General features: G+C 44.8%; 1 protein-coding gene across 1 annotated transcript in view; it reads left to right on the top strand.

The window, feature by feature from the left end:
• Positions 1–385: 385 nt before the first annotated feature.
• LOC137282434 (serine/arginine repetitive matrix protein 2-like) overlaps positions 386–19,746 on the top strand; it is a 57,450-nt gene continuing 38,089 nt past the window's right edge. The window contains exon 1 of the mRNA XM_067814184.1: positions 386–513. The gene's annotated coding sequence lies outside the window, so the exon portion shown is untranslated. The remainder of the gene's footprint in view (positions 514–19,746) is intronic.

A 19,746-nucleotide genomic window follows, 5' to 3' on the forward strand; every position in this document is an offset into this window, starting at 1 on the left:
ACGCTTTTCCAAAACAACTGTTTCGGCCAATCAAATAGCAGTCAAAATGCTGAAGAATGTGAGAATAATTTAAGACATGTTTATCAATCAACATCTGTTAGCAAACTGGCAAATATGAATCTTAAAACTCAAATATATTGTACAGTATAAGTATAAAAGTACACTACTGTGTTGGACATATCCCGACAACTGTCCAGAAAATGTACCTTTTTACGGTCATTATTCTACGGAACTCACACTTTACATTTTGGTCTGGGATTTTTTCGTCTTTTTCTCCATTCATTTTATGATTGCATATTTTTTTAACAATTATACTAAGTTGGTGTTCAGATAATAGTATTTGCACGTATCTCGCACGTCAACACGAGACTTTGTGTGACTTCCTGTGGATTTTTGTTTACCCGGGTGCTGTGGACGCCGTTTTCTTGACATGACTGATGAATAACTAGATATGCCGATGCAATCAAGTTGAATTACCCTTCTTTCTTGTTGATACAGGCCCGAAGTCTTCAGGTACTGTTATTAGCTGTGTTGTCTCATGTTTTTCTCTTGTTTAAGATATCTAATGTCTGGCATAGCATGTTACTAGGGAAAACAACTCAGTACAAAATTAGCACAGATTAGAACTTCAAATAACTAGAGCTTGTTGCCGAACTAGATTGGTAATTGTTCCAAAGTTAACAAATACACAATTTATAGAAGACGTACACGGAAGTCCCTAGTCCATTTTTTAATTATTGAAAATAATTTGGACAAAAGCCATCACATCATACGCTTCTTCATGTGTGGTGTTTGGTTTGCAGAGTCGAATAGGTAACAGACAATTACGAAGGTTACGGTAGTCTTGGTGTCTCACGATTTCAATCTACGGATGGTTGCCAAATGGCCCCGATAGGCACAATCATTCTATTCCATAATCTACAAGATACCATGTTGTGTGGAATGAGCCGATATGGTTCAAAGTGAAAATGGTTGTTGATGTCAGATGTCAATTAACTGGTCAAATCATTGGGCAGTTTCGTGACAGAAAAGGGTTGCAGGGAGCACAGTAAGGATAGTGTGGATTGTGCTAAGGAATGAGGGAGACATGGGCATGTATAGTAATGGCACGAGGGTGAGTTAGACTTCGAATCATTACTGAACTTATGTAGATCTAGAGGTGAAAGTGGCTGTAGTGCAAGTTTGAGGCCAATGTAGATCTAGAGGTGAAAGTGGCTGTAGTGCAAGTTTGAGGCCATTTTCGGAGCACCTTTAGAATTCAGCACCACAATTTCTTGTGAGGACGTTCCCAGCCATAGGTCACATGTCAGTGAGACAGGCAACCAGTTTGTGAGAACCCGTCGGACGCGAACCCGCGACCTTCGGATTGTTAGCCCGACAGCTAACTGACCGAGCTACGTCCACATTGTTTCACAATGTGCAAATTTAGCTAGTCATTCCTGTGACGTCACGGAAATGAACGGAAAAAGTCGAATAGGTTGCGGACATTTACAAAGGTTACGGGTAGACTTGGTGCCTCGTGTTTTCAATCTACTGATGGTTGCCGAATGGTCTCGATATCATTTGGCACGATCGTCCTATTCTGTAATGTACAAGATGCCATGCTGTGTTGAATGAGCCCGATATGGTTCGAACTGAAAACGATTGTTGACGTCAGGTGTCAGACGTTGATTTCACGGTGCATGCATGAATGGCGTACTTGCAGAAAATCATTGTGTGCTTTCGTGACAGAAAAGTGTTGTAGGGAACCCAGTAAGGATAATGTGGATCGCGCTAAGGAATGTGTGAGACATGGGCATGTTTGGTGATGGCATGAGGGTGAGTTAGACTTCGAATAGTTATTGAAAATATGTAGATCTAGAGGTGAAAGTTGATCGAGGCCGATTTCCATCAGCCCTAAATTTCAACGTTAAGCCATTTCATCGTTTTTTTAACTTTTGACGTTTTTGGTCTCCCATTTTTCTTTGTGAACAAAGTATTAGAAATGGAAAAGGAAAACAATTAGTACTCATGCATTTACTTACTATATTGGATTAGGTCCCTTACCCTAACCCTAACCCTAACCCTAAACCCTAACCCTTGGAATAATTCTAATAAATACGCTCACTGAACCGGCACGAAAATGGGTGACGTATTCAGTGTAATGAATTCTTACCATTTTGAAAAATAAATATTTCCTTGTAATGGTGCAAATTACTGAATGACAAAGATATGTATGTATATTAGTTTACAGTTATAATTCTTTTGATCCAAATAGTTACGTTTGAAACTGAAATATACAATATATTTAGAATATTTTAATTGACCAAAACTGCGAATAATAAATCATGGCGCAATGTGACCAATGTAAGTAATTCTTACTAAATTAAAAAATGCAAAACATTTAAATACACAAAATATAACACCTCAGCACCTCTTAATACAAAGAAATATGAGCATATTAGTAAAAAAAGAAAAAATATTTAAAACTGGTGCTTGCGAAAAGTTGCGCATCCGCCGGGAACTACTACTGGAAACTCGCAACATCGTTGGGTTTCTGTAATGACATGGCTGGTAGAGATGAAACATCAGTGAGCGGAGCTTATACGCACTCGCTGAGCTTGACGACCTTGTTGCTATACCAGCGTCATAGGGCATTGTTTCAAGAACGTGCTTTTGAACAAAATCACTTGCAATTACGTAAAATAGTATTATGACGAGTTTTTAAAGTTTGTGGTGCTGTATTCTAAGGTAGGCTCCAATTTCCATTAGCCCAAAATTTCTACATTAAAACATTTCATTGTTTATTTTACTTTTGACGTTTTTGGTCTACTGTCTTTGTGTGAACAAAGTATTGAAAATGCAAAAGGAAAAAAAATGGTATTCATGCATCTGCCTACTATATTGGATTAGTTCCCTTACCTTTACCCTAACCCTAAACCCTTGAAATAATTCTTATAAATAGAATGCATTGACCGAACCGGCACGAAACTGGCTGAGTGAGTGAGTATGGTTTTACGCCGCTTTTAGCAATATTCCAGCGATATCACGGCGGGGTACACCAGAAAATGGGCCTCACACATTATACCCATGTGGGGAATCAAACCCGGGTCTTCGGCGTGACGAGCGAACGCTTTAACCAATGGACTACCCCACCGCCCCTCGAAAATGGCTGAGTCGTTTCCAGTGTAATGAATTCTTACCACTTCGAAACAAAACTAGAAATAAACTCCATTTCAGTGTAATGATGCAAATAACTGAATGATAAAGATATATATGTATATTAGTTTACGTTTATAATTCATTTAATCCAAATATTTACGTTTGAAACTGAAATATAAAATATATTGACCAAAACTGTGAATAATAGAATATGGCAAAATGTGACCAGTATAAGGCATTCTTACTAAATTTACAAAATATAAAATATAAAAATACACAAAATATAACAACTCTGCACCTCTTAATACAAAGAAATATATGCATATTAGTCAAAAAAGGAAAATATTAAAACTGGTGCTTACGCCTTTACTGCTGAACCACTACTGGAAACTCCCAACATTGTTGGGTTTCTGCAGTGACATGGCTGGTAGAGATGAAACATCAGTGAGTGGAGCTTACACGCACTCGTTGAGCTTGACGACCTTATGCCGGTGTCACGGCATTGTTTCAAGAATGTGCTTTGGAACAAAATCACCTGCAATTACGTAGAACAGTATTATGATGTGTCTTTAAAGGTTGTGGTGCTGTATTCTAAGCGTAGGCCGAGTAAATTAAAGTTTTGTATAGTATGTTTATTATAAATGCTGTAAATGCATAGTTTTTTGTCAACAAATGGCACTGAGTAATCATGACAAGTATGGTATAACACATATAAAAACCATCTCAAGTTTTGTCAACTGGGATATCATAACCCTCATACAGGAAATCACATGTCTTCCTTTGAGTTTTGACTTTTTAACTTTTGTCTGTGTGGTGGGCTGGTCCATGAATGCAGCTGCTGAACTGCAATTTGGCCTTCCCTGAACTCTGTTCAGAGAACAGAGATCTCGTTCTCAGCAGTGGTTGATCGGTCCCAGATTCTTGCTCTCACTTTGCTCTCCTTGTCAAAGAATAATGCTTAAATACTGGTTGGATCAGACAAATAAAGTCGTTGTTTGTGAGAACATTATCAGAAGCTCTCATTAATCAAGAGCAATCATGTAGTTGCAAGTCAAAACAGTGACAGTCATAGCATACTCTGTACAAATGGCTTATCAAGATGTCAGCAGAACCACCATCCGTGAACCTCCTCATTAGGACTGATCGTCAGCAACCCTTGCTTGTTATAAGAGGTCCCTAATCATCTTGGGAGATCAAGTTTGCTGACTTGAATCATGTATATTTATAATCATAACCCTATACCACAAGTCAATGATCATAATGCCAATAACTGGATTGTCTGGTCCAGATTCCATTACTTTCAAATAGCCATCATTTTGCAGGAATATTGCTGCTGAGTGTGGCATTAAACAATATAGGACCATAACCTTGACTATGGTCAGTATATCTGATAAGGTGTATATGAAGAGGGTACAAGACAGCAGCATATGTACACAGGTGTATATGAACAGGGTACAAGACAGCAGCATATGTACACAGGTGTATATGAACAGGGTACAAGACAGCAGCATATGTACACAGGTGTATATGAACAGGGTACAAGACAGCAGCATATGTACACAGGTGTATATGAACAGGGTACTAGACAGCAGCATTTGTACACAGGTGTATATGAACAGGGTACAAGACAGCAGCATATGTACACAGGTGTATATGAACAGGGTACAAGACAGCAGCATATGTACACAGGTGTATATGAACAGGGTACTAGACAGCAGCATTTGTACACAGGTGTATATGAACAGGGTACAAGACAGCAGCATATGTACACAGGTGTATATGAACAGGGTACAAGACAGCAGCATATGTACACAGGTGTATATGGACAGGGTACTAGACAGCAGCATTAGTAGTATATACAATGGGGGTTTTAAAACACTTTCAAGAAAAGTCTCTACAAAGCCTTATTTACTAAATAAGGCTTTGGTTGGGCCCTTAGCTCTTGCTACTATTACCCCTACTACTTAACGTGTGTTGGAGGTAACACTGTGCCGTACGGTACGATCAATAATTCTTCTCTTACAAACCCCCTACCCGGCCCATCCCTCAAGTAGTACAAGTTAGGTTCGTCGGCTTTTATATCCACTTTATCTATGTTGTAAGTTTTGACTGACCATATAGGATCGGTGGCCCGCTTACGGCTATCACCCTCGTGTTCCCCCGGCTGGTATAGATACCTCACTAGGGCCCTATCTGGTATCTGTTTCTCCTTCCCACGCAATGGAGCGGCCGACTCTGCAACTATTGATTTTAGTTTGATAGCGTCTGCCGGTTTCTTACCGGTGAGACGGGTGACTTCATGGTTGATTGCCGACACCACCTTGGGTAACCTCGTGACCCATTCAGTCGATCGTTTTCCAGGGGTTACCATCTCCCTAGCATACTGATGGCCGAACAAGCGCTCAGCCAAAGTCCTATTAAATCTCTCAACTATGGCTTGGCTGCGATGGGCTCCGGCCGTGCCACGCCTGACCTTTGTATCGTGTTTGGCTAGCAGTTGTGACACGGCACCCATGAACTCCCGTCCGGGGTCAACTTGCAGCTCTGTTGGCCACGTCAGCGGACTGCGTTTGCATATGCGTTCGAATCCTCTGGCTACCTGGGCCGAATCTTTCGTGGTCAAGGGTTCGGCTTCCTTGTAACGACTGGCTACGTCCACTACGGTTAAGGCATACTTGTACCTCTTGTCGTGGGGTAGGAACAGTAGGTCTGCCTGGTGAACGCTATTAGGTATGTTAATACCGAACCTCCTTCTAGGCAGGTAGCGTGGTGCCGGCAAATAGATCTGCCACAGGGCTTGTTTTTCAAGCCACGCTTTGGCTTCCTCCGGGGGTACTCGCGCTATTTTAGCTAGCTTATCTACTGCGCTAGCTCCTTTCCAGTACCCACGCGGGCTGTAGTAAATAGCCTCAAATTTTTTCATGTCCATACGCGTATGTGTTTATCCCATCAATAGCTATCCAACGTTTCGTGTCCATAGGCGACAGGGACGTCTTGTTTATAGTCAGTCCGTATATCTTATGTCCATCACTTCTAAGTGTGTTCATTTTATGCCTAAAGGTACGGGTCTTGAACAGGGCTTCCTTGAATCTGGCGTGTTTGATGTGTTGTTTCACCACATACTTCTTAACCCCCTTAGCCTTCCGGATCTCACTATTGTCGGCTTTCAGTATGGAGTACATCTTAGGTCTCAAACCTATGTACTCGGCTATGGGCGTGCCAGCACACTCGTCCTTCATCTTACCTAGGACCTTTTTATTTACCGTACTGTGTATGGCATGGGTCTTAGGGTAGTCGCTGGTATAAATCGAGGTGTTTTTTCATGTCCTCGTACACGTCCTCGGTTCGAATTTCTAACAGCAGGGAATCCGTGTCAGTGTACAGCACTTCACACCTGTCACCGTACTGTTTCTTGAGCTCGTTGTAGTAAAAGTCGTACATCAGGTGTTTGGATAAATCGAGGATGCTCATCCCCACGTAAACAGGCCGGTTGAATTTTATGTGGCTTTTCTTCATGTGTAGGGCAACCAGGTTGTCTGTGAATATCTTACTACGGTTGAATGCCGGACTGGCTATCAATCTCCTGAGCTTGTCTTCCTCACTCGACCGAACCAGCTTCACGGTCACGCGTTTCCTCAGGTTCTCCATAGTCTTACCAAACACCGAGTTGTTCATGAGCTTGTAGAGATTTTTCTCAAAATCACTGGTGGCTTTTTTTCGTAGGTCTGTGTTCATTCTGATGTAGGGCTCCATCCATGGGCTCTGGTCGAACATGAGCACCCTGTGTATTTTGGTCAGCCTCATACCCAACGACAGGTACAGCTGTAGGTTGCGATAGTGAACGATGTACTTGGTCTTATTCATTAAGTTAGGAACGAGTTTTTCAACGTCTGTCACACGCCCACCTAACAAGTTATGTTGGTACTCAGACATCCAGTCTGGGTTAACCCTCATACGTTCGGGGGCCAGGGGGTAGCTGTTGTGCGATGTGTGTAATTCCTTGGTATACTCTAAGTCAACCTCGAGGATATACCCTTTGTTCGAATCTGGTGCAACCCCCATAACATCAACGTGTGGTACCCATTCGAATCCCCCTGTAGGTAGATACTGGCTCATGGCCCAGCCGTACAGGTTGTTTGCGTCGAGGTAGAGAATGTGATTGGTTGGCTTGTTAGGATCGTAACCTTTCACGTATTGATTATTTGCTTTCGCGTATCGTTTGGATGCCATGGAAATCCCACCTCGCAAGCCTTTCTCAATGAATAGGTGCATGTCGTAATCTGTGAGCAATTCCAAATTAACTCCGGTCTTTTTAAGCAAGGCGTCCCACGACAGACCTGGGCTGGTGTAATACCATGCGGGGTCGAGTTTATACTGCTTGAAACACGTCCGCCTAAACGTCTCAAACACGTCGGCTAACAGCAGTACATCTGTTCTCAAGTACAGGTCGTGATAATCACCCAGGTTCTTACAACCCAGTTTATTCCATACGTTAGTCGCGTGCGAGTAATCATCTCGTGAGACGGACGCCTCATTCAGCTTGCTATAAAAGCAGTCAATAGGGGGTAGTCTGGTCTCGGTGAACTTGACCCAACTATCCATGTACTCATAGGGGTACACACCCTTCCTCATAAGCAGGGGTCTAGTCTCGGCGTCTGTGTATCGATCGGTGATAGGGAAGGTATTGTTGGCCTTGACCAGACTGTCGAGTGACGACAGGAGGAACTGAAACGAGTCAATGAACCTAAGTCCGTTTAAGCTGAAGGAGATGTATCTCTCCATGTTGTTGGGGATGCACGTTATATTACCATCGATTTTCGCGATGGCCTGCATGATCAAGTGTGAGTCGTACCCTCTCAAGTTGTGAAAGACAACGGGGATGTTTATTGTCTTAGGGTTGATTTTAAGCTTGAGGTTGCACGCGCTGTGAGCGGCGCCTCTATACTTACCAGTTATGTGGCAGTGATCTCTCACCGAATCACCGTTAAGTGGTGAGTCGCACACGTGACAGTTAGTGCTACTAGCGTGAGCTAGCCTGTCGACTCAGGTCATACGCATGGGAGCGATTCTATACAATGTATTCCTAATAATTTTTTCTTCCTCCTGCAAACACTTTAGAAACCTTTCAGCCGCGTCAGGGCCCCTATACACTACCTGAGCTTTCGTTTCCCCGTCACAACGGACGACAATGTATCCAAACCCACAGGCTTTATGCTCTTGTGTTTTGTGGGTGAAGCTACCGGCGGCACCACTGGGGGTATCCCCCACCACCAAGGCTTCGAAGTCGGCGTATATGATATAAGGCACAGACATTTGGTTCTTGTGGTTACCGAATTTTAGGATATTATCACCTTCCTTAGGCATGTCGACTCATATGGCCGTCTGCCCCACACCTTGGCAATCATCCCGGTGGGATTCTAATAAATCAGCTCGTGTGAAGCCATGTAGGCATCGTTCACAGAAGTGGGTCTTTTCTCTGTGTGCCGATTGGTCATACAACAGCCTGCTAAAGTGTTTTATCCATGTGTAGTGATACTTGTCACCTCGCTGGATCATGAATATATTGATAACTTGGCGATCCTTCACCGGGCTGACCCTGTGTACTATTGTTGTGTTACCTTCGTGCCCAAAGACATTTATAGCCAGATTATTCTGTTTTTCTACTTTAGTGATCTGGGATATGGGGGTGGGTTCATCTATACCATCCCAGTTGAGCCCATCATCCTGAGGATAATTAGAAGACCTGTTCGGATTAGTGTCAGCTGGAAATAAGGCTGACCTGATAGCTAACCTCAGGCAATCGTTTCCTCTATTCTTAACGTTTACTGTGGCATGTTTGTTCCTATAGTAGGGGGGCAAGGCTAGGTATGACCCGCCTCTGAACGGCACGTAGTTAGCTATGTCTAGATAGACATTATCGATTTTATCTACAGCCCACCCGGACCCCAAGTGTGTGTAGCGTTCTAGGTATTCTCGTATCTGCTGAAAACTGGTATCGATTGATGCGTCAATGGTCTCTGTATGTGTGACGACCTCTTGTTTACCTCGGAAGTAAGGCTGAACATACTCAGTGGCCCCTGTGGGGCCCCCAACCTGCTTATCGAGCGACATTTTCACTGTGATCTGAAACTTGATACTTCCTAGGTTATTTAGTTCCTGGTTGACCTTATCAGCTATCAGAGGCTTGATATCTGTAATGTCTATGTTTCTATCACCGTGCATGCGCCAACCTCTCAAATAGTTGCCTACAGCGCGCTCAGTGCGCACGAACTGTAGGTCAATAGCTCTATTCTGTCGTAATAATTCTACAAGCTGTGGTTTTCTCATACGGGAATACCCAGCTAAACCCAAATCGTGTGCCTCGGCTTTCAGTTGTTTTACTGTAGGCACCACCACGGGGGTATGTGATAACAATGCGACTAACCCGGCTCTCCCCAGGTTTGAATAACCCGTGTATCCAAGCTGTTTTGCTTGAGCTTTTAATTGTTTTACCGTAGGAGGGGCTTCTAAACCTAGTAATCTCAACAATGCTGACTTCCGCATTCTAGAATACCCGATCACACCTCTCTGTTTTGCGACCCGCTTTAGCTCGCGCACAGTAGTCATAGTGTTTACACCTAACATAACCAATGTCTAATTGGTTCACAGTAAAGGGAGGTAACCCTTGATAAAACATTTATTTGGAGTCTATCTTGAGCAGTCGCCTACGTTCTTTTATGTAGTCCTTTTTATTCTCGTAGATGAGTTGATGTCTGACTACGTTCGCTCCGTGAGCTTTACATAGACAGTAGTGTCCTTTAACCCCGATACCACACACAGAACACGTGTAGTTAGGACTTCCCATATGGAAACAACAGAACCCCTGATTCCTGCATTTCCTACCACAGGCCTCGGTCTTCCCCATAAGTATGTATTCGCATCGGTATGGAGCGGGTCTCATGTTTACTTATATAGGTATTTAATTTAATTGCTTCGCAACCAACGCAGTAGCTGCTATACCCAACACCATGAAGCCCAGTTCACGATTCATTTGTCCCTTGGATGGTGTGTAGTACTGAGCGAGTGTGGGTTTATTGAGCGGTTCCAATCGTTTACCAGTTAGTAGGTAGTATTCTTTCATTGCTTCATCGACATTGTTGAATGTTTGAACGGCATGGTTTTCACGCTGGAGTTGTTCGTTAATAAAATCGATCCTCTGGAGGCGTTTTTTAGCGTACTCGGCCTGTGCTTTTTGTAAGTTCTCAGTAGCGAGATCGTGCCGCTTCCTTTCTTCCTGTATTTCAGCCGCGTGGTCATCTCGTAGTTTCGAGAAGAGGAAATTACTCCCGGAAAATGCCAGGGCATTCACTAACGCCCCACCGACCATCATAGCTATCGTGGCCATCCTATATTTATTTCATTATATTATCAGGTATTATCCCTTGTTTTACTAGGATGTCTTTTGTGGCCATCGCCATACCAAGGTTCATTATGAGCATACCCATATCCTGCAGGTTGAAATCTAGCTTGATAGTTGGTTGTTTAAGCACCATTTTAGTCAACCGAGCGTACCCTACTGCTAGACTGGCGACCACTGTGGCGTAGTATGCGTCGTTGACGAACGTTTTCCCCTCAGACATTATGTATATATAAAAATATTTTAAATTATAACATGATATGCGGGTCGACAGTGGGGGTTACCACCTCACTGTTGGGGAGTACCCCCACGTTTCCCCCATGTCCCTCACGTGTATATAACCACGAGATAGCCAAGGCAGCAGTTACGCCTACAGCCAACAACAGTCGGGTTGGGTTGGTCACTGTAATAATTTTATGTTGGTTACACCACCGTTTTTTACCGGCAGCTACTCTCTTAGGATTCTTCTGCCTGGTTACTGTTGGGGGTTCCTGTGAAGGGGTCACTTCCCTCACTGTTGGGGGTGTGGGGGGTACCCCCACTTGGGGTTTCCCTCACTGGTTCCTGTGAGGTGGTCACTTCCGTCACCTCAGGAGCAGCATCCATCTATACTATTATTATTTTTTCTCTCAAATTGACAATGCTTTGCCGTGATAATCGCCGCCGTCACTGGAGCCAACAACATACCATATTTGTGGTACAGCCCGCAGCTGATAGAACTCACGGCGTGTTCGATAAAAGGGTCTTTCTCGAGGTCCTCCCACAGGTAAAGTCGGCGCTCTGGTGGAATGGGAAGGAAGTATGATACAATACCGGTGTATATCTGGGTCATAGCCGATCCTATTGTCTTTGTCATTTCTGCTCCGAGCCGGGACTCGTATCTAGCGTACAGCTTATCGATTTCTTCGGCTGACATTTTGTGAATTTTATCCGGAGTGTAGTCCCCAAAGTAATGTTTGGCTTTGCCGCCAACAGCCAACGCCACCAGTTTCTCTCGCTTATCATCAGTGGGGGAGACCCCCACACCCCCAGGTACCAACAATTGTTCGAGCAATTCCTCACACTCCATCTTATAATATAACAAGTAAGATTTAGTTTTAACTATATAATACCCGATGCAGACAAAACACAGAGAAATGAAGGTTAAGTTGCACACGACAAACACTTCAAATATCATAGCTATACTTAGCATTTGCTTAGCTTTGCTTAGCTTTGCTTAGCTTTGCTTAGCTTTAGCACACCCTATATGCTACTGGTTGGTCGGTCTTGAGCACGAGCTTAGCGTGTTTAGTTTCAGCGAGCTGTTTCTTCACCCGTTCCCGTTCTAATTTGCTCATCACATCGTTCTCTCTCAAACACTCCTCGAACGAATCCCTGTCCTTGCAGTGAAATAAGGCCACCCATCGTCTGCTCCCTGAGGTCTTTCAACACCGAGTTGAACTTCTGCGTTAGCACCCAGACGCTGTGATTTGCATGCCGGCCGGAGAAGGCCAGGTACGATAGCATGTCTCTCTTTTTTGTTATCTCGCGATTAGCGCTGCAGTCGTCCAGTATAAACAGCGTCGGTTCCCCTTTAAATTTCTCGTGAAGAGCTTTCAACCAGTCCTGCAGGCGTGTTCCAGGGTCGATTTTGTGTACGTCCGGGTCCGTCATCACCCAAGGTCGCGCGTACGTTTTATTCATGCTCAGAGTAGGACACATGATAACGATGTTATCGAACACATCCTTGTAGTAACCCTCCAACATATCCAAGACGAAAACGGTCTTCCCACAGCCAGTCTGCCCGCACACTATGGCGCAGTGTGGGTCAGTGGGTAGTTGGGGGTGTGGGGGTGTCCCATTGTCTATATTAAGTTGCGCGTCCATAATAATGTACAGATATAATTTCAACTTACCAGCGGGTTGAGCCTTCTTAGTAATCTGGATGGTTATCCCTTCACTGCCGTTATCTATACGGCGCCCGCTACCATGCAGTTTATCATCATCCGTGGATCGCATGTCCAACCATAGGGCGTACTTGGTGGTCAGGTATTCACCGATCTGCACGGAGCCGAGGTCCAGGTCCTTTGTTATGTAGTCCCCCACTGGTAGCTTTTTTATCTCATCCCACTGCTGGTGTGGTCTCATACCATGACTGAACAGCTGGTTGGGCACGCCCTCGATGGTCACTTCCACCTTTTCAATCTCGGGGTTGAAAAACTTCTCGCTGTCCCTCCGGAATGGCTCGTAATCCTCCACGGGGACGACCAGGATACCTTTCATCGATCGTGCCGGCACGTTCAGGTTGATATTCCACACAGTGTCGCTCGTATCTCGCACGACTGATCTATGCCTCAGTACGCGATCGTACAGGATAGCCATCTTCCCAGAGTACTGGCTTCGAACCTGCCTGGCCAGCTCCGGGCTAGTGACCATGTCGAACTCCAGAGAGATGTTGTCTATGGTATAACTGGCCTCATCACCGTTCGGCGTACGCACTACTTTGCTATAGTCGTTAAACGTGAGCTCGTATTCGAGCCTATCACCCAGCGCGGCCTGGTAAAACGGCGCGTGTCCCGTGAGCAACTCGAAGTCGAGCGGCACGCAGAATCGATTCCCGTATGCTCGAGCGATGGCCTTTTCACCGTCCGATAGCTTGTCTAGCTGGTCTGGCGTGAAGGCATACCCTATGCGCGACCGGGTTGATTTGCTGATGCCCTGGTACACATCATTGACTCGTTCTCCCTCGCTTTTCCAGAGATCCCCGTAGCAGTGAAACACGTCGCTGTCGTCGATGCTCAGCACCTCGTTACCGCTGATCTTGACGGTCGTTTTCTTGATGATAGCTCGACCCACGTTCCGCACTAGCTCGCGTTTGTCGTTGTCGGAGGTCAACGTGATATTGAACGCCAGTCGAACAGTGCCTGGTACAATGAGGTCATTCTCGCCAAGGTTTGGAAATCTAACCAGCAGAGTTTGATTCTGGTCTATCTTGCTGGGATTGTTGGTGATGGTCACCGACTGGCGCACGGCTCTGGCGCCTAATGGCTCTCTCAATCTTCTGAAAGGATCTAATTTTCTGCCGTACATTGTTATATAAAGGAAATATATTTTTAATACTAATGGCTGAAGACATAGATATGACGGAGATGTGGGACGATAGTGCCCAGGCATTCAATGATGACCAGGAGACCTCATTCAGTACTGGCCTACAGCTGGATGACGAACTCATTAAGGGCGCCGTCGACAGTTATTACGACGCAGTTGAAAAGAGAGACAACATCAAGCCGTTGGGAAGGGAATATAAGAAGTTTTTTGTTGATACGGGTGGCCCGCTGCGTTTGAAGGCTCACCCAAAGATCGATATCGTGCATCAACGCACGGGAGAACCGCTTGCCTTATCAACACTGAGAACTAAATATAAAATTAAGTTTGTCCAAGAGGAACTAGGTTTCAGAGATTACGGTGGCGCGCGACCTAAGATTCCTCCGAAGTTAGTTCAAAGTCTGGAAGGCATCAGGGACGCCCCATCGGATCAAAACATGACTTATGATATTAAAAAGGTGTTGGCCGACTACGAGAACAAGCCCTTCCCGGGTCTCGAAATTACCTTTCGGGAACTGCGGGGGTTGGACCTGTTGATGCAAACCATTCGTGGTCAGCTCTGGAAAAGCACGGCCAAAATGAGTGAGATAGACGACCACATCGCCTATGAAAAGAAAAAACTCGGTGAAACTGAGGACGAGTCTATGAAAGCCACCATCGAGGAACGAATACGTAATTTGGAAGATGAAAGGCAGACCTGGTTGGAGACAGCGTCCGGCTACAAAGAAAAGCTTAGATCCCAGGTCAGCCGTGTGCGGGAAACCATCAATCAAGTCCTCCACCGAGACACCACGTTAGCAGACAGGATTCGGATATTGTTCCGGGAGCAAGGGATCACCATCGCCAGCATTCTGACTGCATTGGGTTTCATCATATCAACCTTGGTGGTGTCACTGACAGGGGTTACTGTGGGACCTGCCGGCGGCGGGGGAACTCCCACACCTGCCGGCGGTGTTAAAGACTGGATAAAAAAACTCGGGGAAGGCCTAGCTAAACTAGCTGGTAAAGCCGCCGAAGCCCTTCCCGGCATCCTGGGTAGCATCGTCTCGTGGTTGTTGGGCGCTCTGGCTAAAACTGCCATGTGGCTCAGTCAAAACATGTGGGCAGCCATCGTCGCCGTGGCGGGTCTGGTGTACGTAGCGGCTAAGAAATCTTTAACCAAATAAGTCCCAAAGCTACCCCACCAACCACCAGGGCCGTTTTATTATCGATGTGATTGGAGGCCTGAATATGGGGGTGTGTGGGGGGTACCTCCACATGAACTTTATACTCCGGGGGTGGCGCCACTATACCCGTTTCACGTGGTGGAATGTGTGGTATATAGGGGGTGTTAATATCGGGGTTGATACCCAACTTTTGATCCGCCGTGGCTATGACTATTTTGTTCTTATAACCCACCACTTTTTTTACTCTCAGTTGCATATCACTCGGAGCCATGTACAGCCCCACGCCGAACACGTAATTGACTTTCGATCTGGCGTATTCTAACACGTTTTGGTAACGGTCGATGGCCCGCGGGAGATCAACTGGAGAATTGATAGCATCCTCAACGTTGGAAACGAACTGTTTCTGAGCGTCGTAAGCAGTTCCCTTACCTAGGATGTTGGAACGCGTCATCGACTGCGCACCCAACAGCGCACACACGTACGTTCGAATTGAGTCGTTCAAGCGTATTGTACCAGCACGAGTGAATTCTTTCGATGTTTTTGAGATCATTTTAGTCCAGGCTGTGGCTGCATCAGGATTGATTTGCTTTATACAGCTGACATGGATCTTTTCATTCGTTGTGGGACCTGTAAATGTATGTTTGCTTGGGTTGTATGAACCATCTTTAGAACCGGCTATATATGTTCCGGACCTATAGAAGTACACGAGAACTATACTGAGACCATGGTTCACACCAGGAAGGCGAAAGTCTTTATTCGTTGGAATCTCAAACTCCCCACAAACACGTTCATAAGCGCGTTTATCATAGGGGTTATTCGTCATACTCCACGCTTTATCTTGGGGAAGAGGAGCACTTATTTCCTTCAATATTCGTCTCGTTTGATAATAAATATGAAACAAAATAACCGCCTTACTCAGTTCGTCTATACCGTAGTCTAGTGTCACACCCGACCCTGTCGTCGCACACCACACAGCAAAGTTGAGTTGGTTCTGCCAAAACTGCATTGGGTTTTGATTCCAGTTTACCACCGCCTGCGCGTTATTAACGGACACGATATAGTTTTCAAAGATATTAATAAAGGTTGCTTTAAACCCCGTACTACCTACCACCACGATTTTCAAGTGTGCTAAGTCCATATTATAATATATAAATTATATATTATAATATGTACATAACACTTCCAGGAATAACGAGCGGTGAGGCCGTTCAGCTGACGCACGCGATCGATAACACGTCAGGTCAACTCGAAGTCGCACTCTGCGATATCACCTACCTACCGCAATGGACTAACATCAACGCCAGCAACAATAAGCTGTTCGTCAGTGGAACTCGCAGTCAGATAACTGACGGCTACTACAGCGTGTGCTCTCTAAACGACGAGGTCTTCAAACCCCTGGGAGCCGAACTCAAGATGAACGACTCAAACGGCACAGTGGTGTTAATCAACAACGGAAGAACCTCCTTGAGGCTCGGCCGACCATTAGCGAGGATACTCGGTATGTCTCCTGACGAGATAAAACCAACAACAACCGTCACAGGCACGAAGTTACCCGACCTAGTACCGTACCGAGAGCTGTACATTCATCTCGGTCAGGTGAGCACAACGTACAACATTCAAGGAGGTCACCCTTCTACTATACTGAGAGCAGTGCCGGTGAAAACTGAGAAATACAACGACGGTAGAACCGAGTCGTTTTCACCACGGCAGTATAAGAGATTAACCCAGGGCAACATATCTGAGCTGATAATATCGGTGTTAGATATAAATCATAATCCTGTAAATATAGGATACCTCAGCTTAACGCTTCATGTAAAATGACCAGCGCACAAGGGCCCGGAGTGAAAAAATGCGTCAATATCGGGATCTCCGACCTTGGAGACACGCGCGGTTTCGACGCTCCCGGAGTAGATGGTAAATCGTACGCCTTGCAACTGAAAAACAACATTTACAAACGCGTTGAAGTCTCTGGTGGAACCCTAAGTGATATAGTAGATACCACAAGAGCAACAGTCAACACTAAGTACGCCCTTGTCAACACCGGTGATAACTGGATAATATACCCATCGTTCGGGGGTAAACTGTTCGACTTAGACGATGTTGAGAGCACTACCGTCGCCCGAAACAAGCCATATATGCTCGTCTTCACCGAAGATGACAAGTGGGTGTTGTTACCAGATAACGACTGGTTTCTCAATATTAGGCTCGGCTCCCCTTACGTGTTTACTGATAACAAAGACAACCACCTAAACAAAGTCGTGAACAATGGAACCCTGCTCGTGGCTTACGTCCCAACTCAGAGACGTAGCGTAGTCGTCAGCCCACTCAACACTATGGCAGCCCACATGCTATCGAGTAAACTGACCATACAAAACGTGACATTGCAGTTGGTGTCTGAATTCGAAGGCGTGGTCAAGATACTAGAGAGTCTACCAGCAAACTCAACACTGATCATCAAAGTCTACCTAGGGGAACCATCGGGGAATGATGTCGAGATCGTGAAGGGGATCAAACTCGGGTGGGTGAAACGACACCAGTATCAAGTTTGCAACGTTTACGTGCGGGTGGGTGTTGGAGCCGACACCAGTCTGGAGGGGGTCAACGTGATCGTGGAAAACAAGATATCACTAACCAAGATCTTCCTGCCTGACAACATACACTTCATGGGTATGAAGTTAACCCCTGAATTATTATCAAAAAACCAGTTGGAAATTATATCGTAATAGTATAATAATGACCAGTCATCCCAACACTACGCTTAACGACCTAGGAGATACGGAGGGATTCGATCAGCCTGGTGAGGAAGATGAATTATACATCCTGCACTTCAAAGACAACGTGTACAGACGGGTGTCGTTATCAGATTTTAAAGAGCCCAAATGGCTGATCAACTTAACACCCACCTCACCTTATATCACATTAAAAGAGGAGTTGGTCTCTAAGATTAGGAACAACGGTATCTGGGCCGGGGATTTCATTCCGGAGAAGGAATTATACATGATAATTATGAATATCGAAAAAAATAGGTTAAAGTCTAGAGCAAAAAATAAATTAACATTTAGCAATAATGATTATAGTATATATCTTGATAGAATATTCTCCCCTTTCACACTCATCATAGAAGTCTTCTTTTATTTAGACAAGGAAAACACCCCAAGAGGACACCAAATTTTACCCGGGGTGTCAATACACTGGCAAACCGAACACTTACGCAAACATTGTCGTATTGTTATACAACAGGATACCACGGGTTCTATAAACCGCTTAATAAGCCTCAGTGGGGTTTTTATTACAACAGGAAATTCTATTAGCCTCTCACCTATTACCCTGAGTAGAAGTCTAGATCTTGTAGACTTCAAATTCATTAATAGACTTTTAACTGAAACCCAATTAAAATATCTTTCAAAATATATATTATAGGATGGGTCTGTACCCAGTCGTAGAGGAAGTAGCGAAGACGCTGGAAACCGTAGATGGGTTCCGCTTGAGGCAGTTATGTGATGTGAAACGCCAACTAGAACAAGACTGTGACACGCGGAAAGCTCTATGTAAGAAGTACAATAGAGCTTTCAATATCGTGGACGGGGCTGACACTACCCTTATGGCAACCAGCATGGGACTAGGGGCGGCAGGTGTTGGGTTGTTAGCTACCATCGTGGCCGCACCTATAGTGCTAGGTATTGAAATAACAGCTGGGGTGGCAGGGTTGGCAGGGTTGGCGTTTAAGTTAGTATCACGCAGACTGCATCATAAGGCATTGAAACACGATGAGATCAGGGTTCTGGCCGAAGCAAAGCTCAACACAGTGAGTGAGCGTATTTCCACGGCACTCTCTGATAGTAAGATCTCAGAAGAGGAGTTTCGTTCAATCCTCTCTGAACTCACAAAATATAACGGAATGAAACAAGATATTCGGTCCAAGTCTCGTAAGTCTGCTATCAGCGAGGACGAGAAAAAAAAGTACATAGAACAGGGGATACAAAAAGCCCAGCAAGCCTTTATTACGAACACCAAAGTGATCGTAGGCGGTTCACGTTAAACTGTTTCATCGATATAAACATGACATAGGCCGCCAACTTTTTATAGTAGGGGTAATAGTAGCAAGAGCTAAGGGCCCAACCAAAGCCTTAGTTAGTAAATAAGGCGTTGTAGAGACTTTTTTTTTTAAAAGTGGGATCCAGATAGGGCCCTAGTGAGGTATCTATACCAGCCGGGGGAACACGAGGGTGATAGCCGTAAGCGGGCCACCGATCCTATATGGTCAGTCAAAACTTACAACATAGATAAAGTGGATATAAAAGCCGACGAACCTAACTTGTACTACTTGAGGGATGGGCCGGGTAGGGGGTTTGCAAGAGAAGAATTATTGATCGTACCGTACGGCACAGTGTTACCTCCAACACACGTTAAGTAGTAGGGGTAATAGTAGCAAGAGCTAAGGGCCCAACCAAAGCCTTATTTAGTAAATAAGGCTTTGTAGAGACTTTTCTTGAAAGTGTTTTAAAACCCCCATTGTATATACTACTGCATTTGTACACAGGTGTATATGAACAGGGTACTAGACAGCAGCATTTGTATACAGGTGTTTAGGAACAGGATACTAGACAGCATCATATGTACACAGGTGTATATGAACAGGGTACAAGACAGCAGCATATGTACACAGGTGTATATGAACAGGGTACAAGACAGCAGCGTATGTACACAGGTGTATATGAACAGGGTACTAGACAGCAGCATTTGTACACAGGTGTATATGAACAGGGTACTAGACAGCAGCATTTGTATACAGGTGTTTAGGAACAGGATACTAGACAGCATCATATGTACACAGGTGCGTATGAACAGGGTACTAGACAGCAGCATATGTACACAAGTGTTTAGGAACAGGGTACTAGACAGCAGCATATGTACTCAGGTGTATATGACCAGGGTACTAGACAGGAGCATATGTACACA

Source organism: Haliotis asinina, chromosome 4 (genome assembly GCF_037392515.1).
Source record: "Haliotis asinina isolate JCU_RB_2024 chromosome 4, JCU_Hal_asi_v2, whole genome shotgun sequence".
Taxonomy (NCBI): domain Eukaryota; kingdom Metazoa; phylum Mollusca; class Gastropoda; order Lepetellida; family Haliotidae; genus Haliotis; species Haliotis asinina.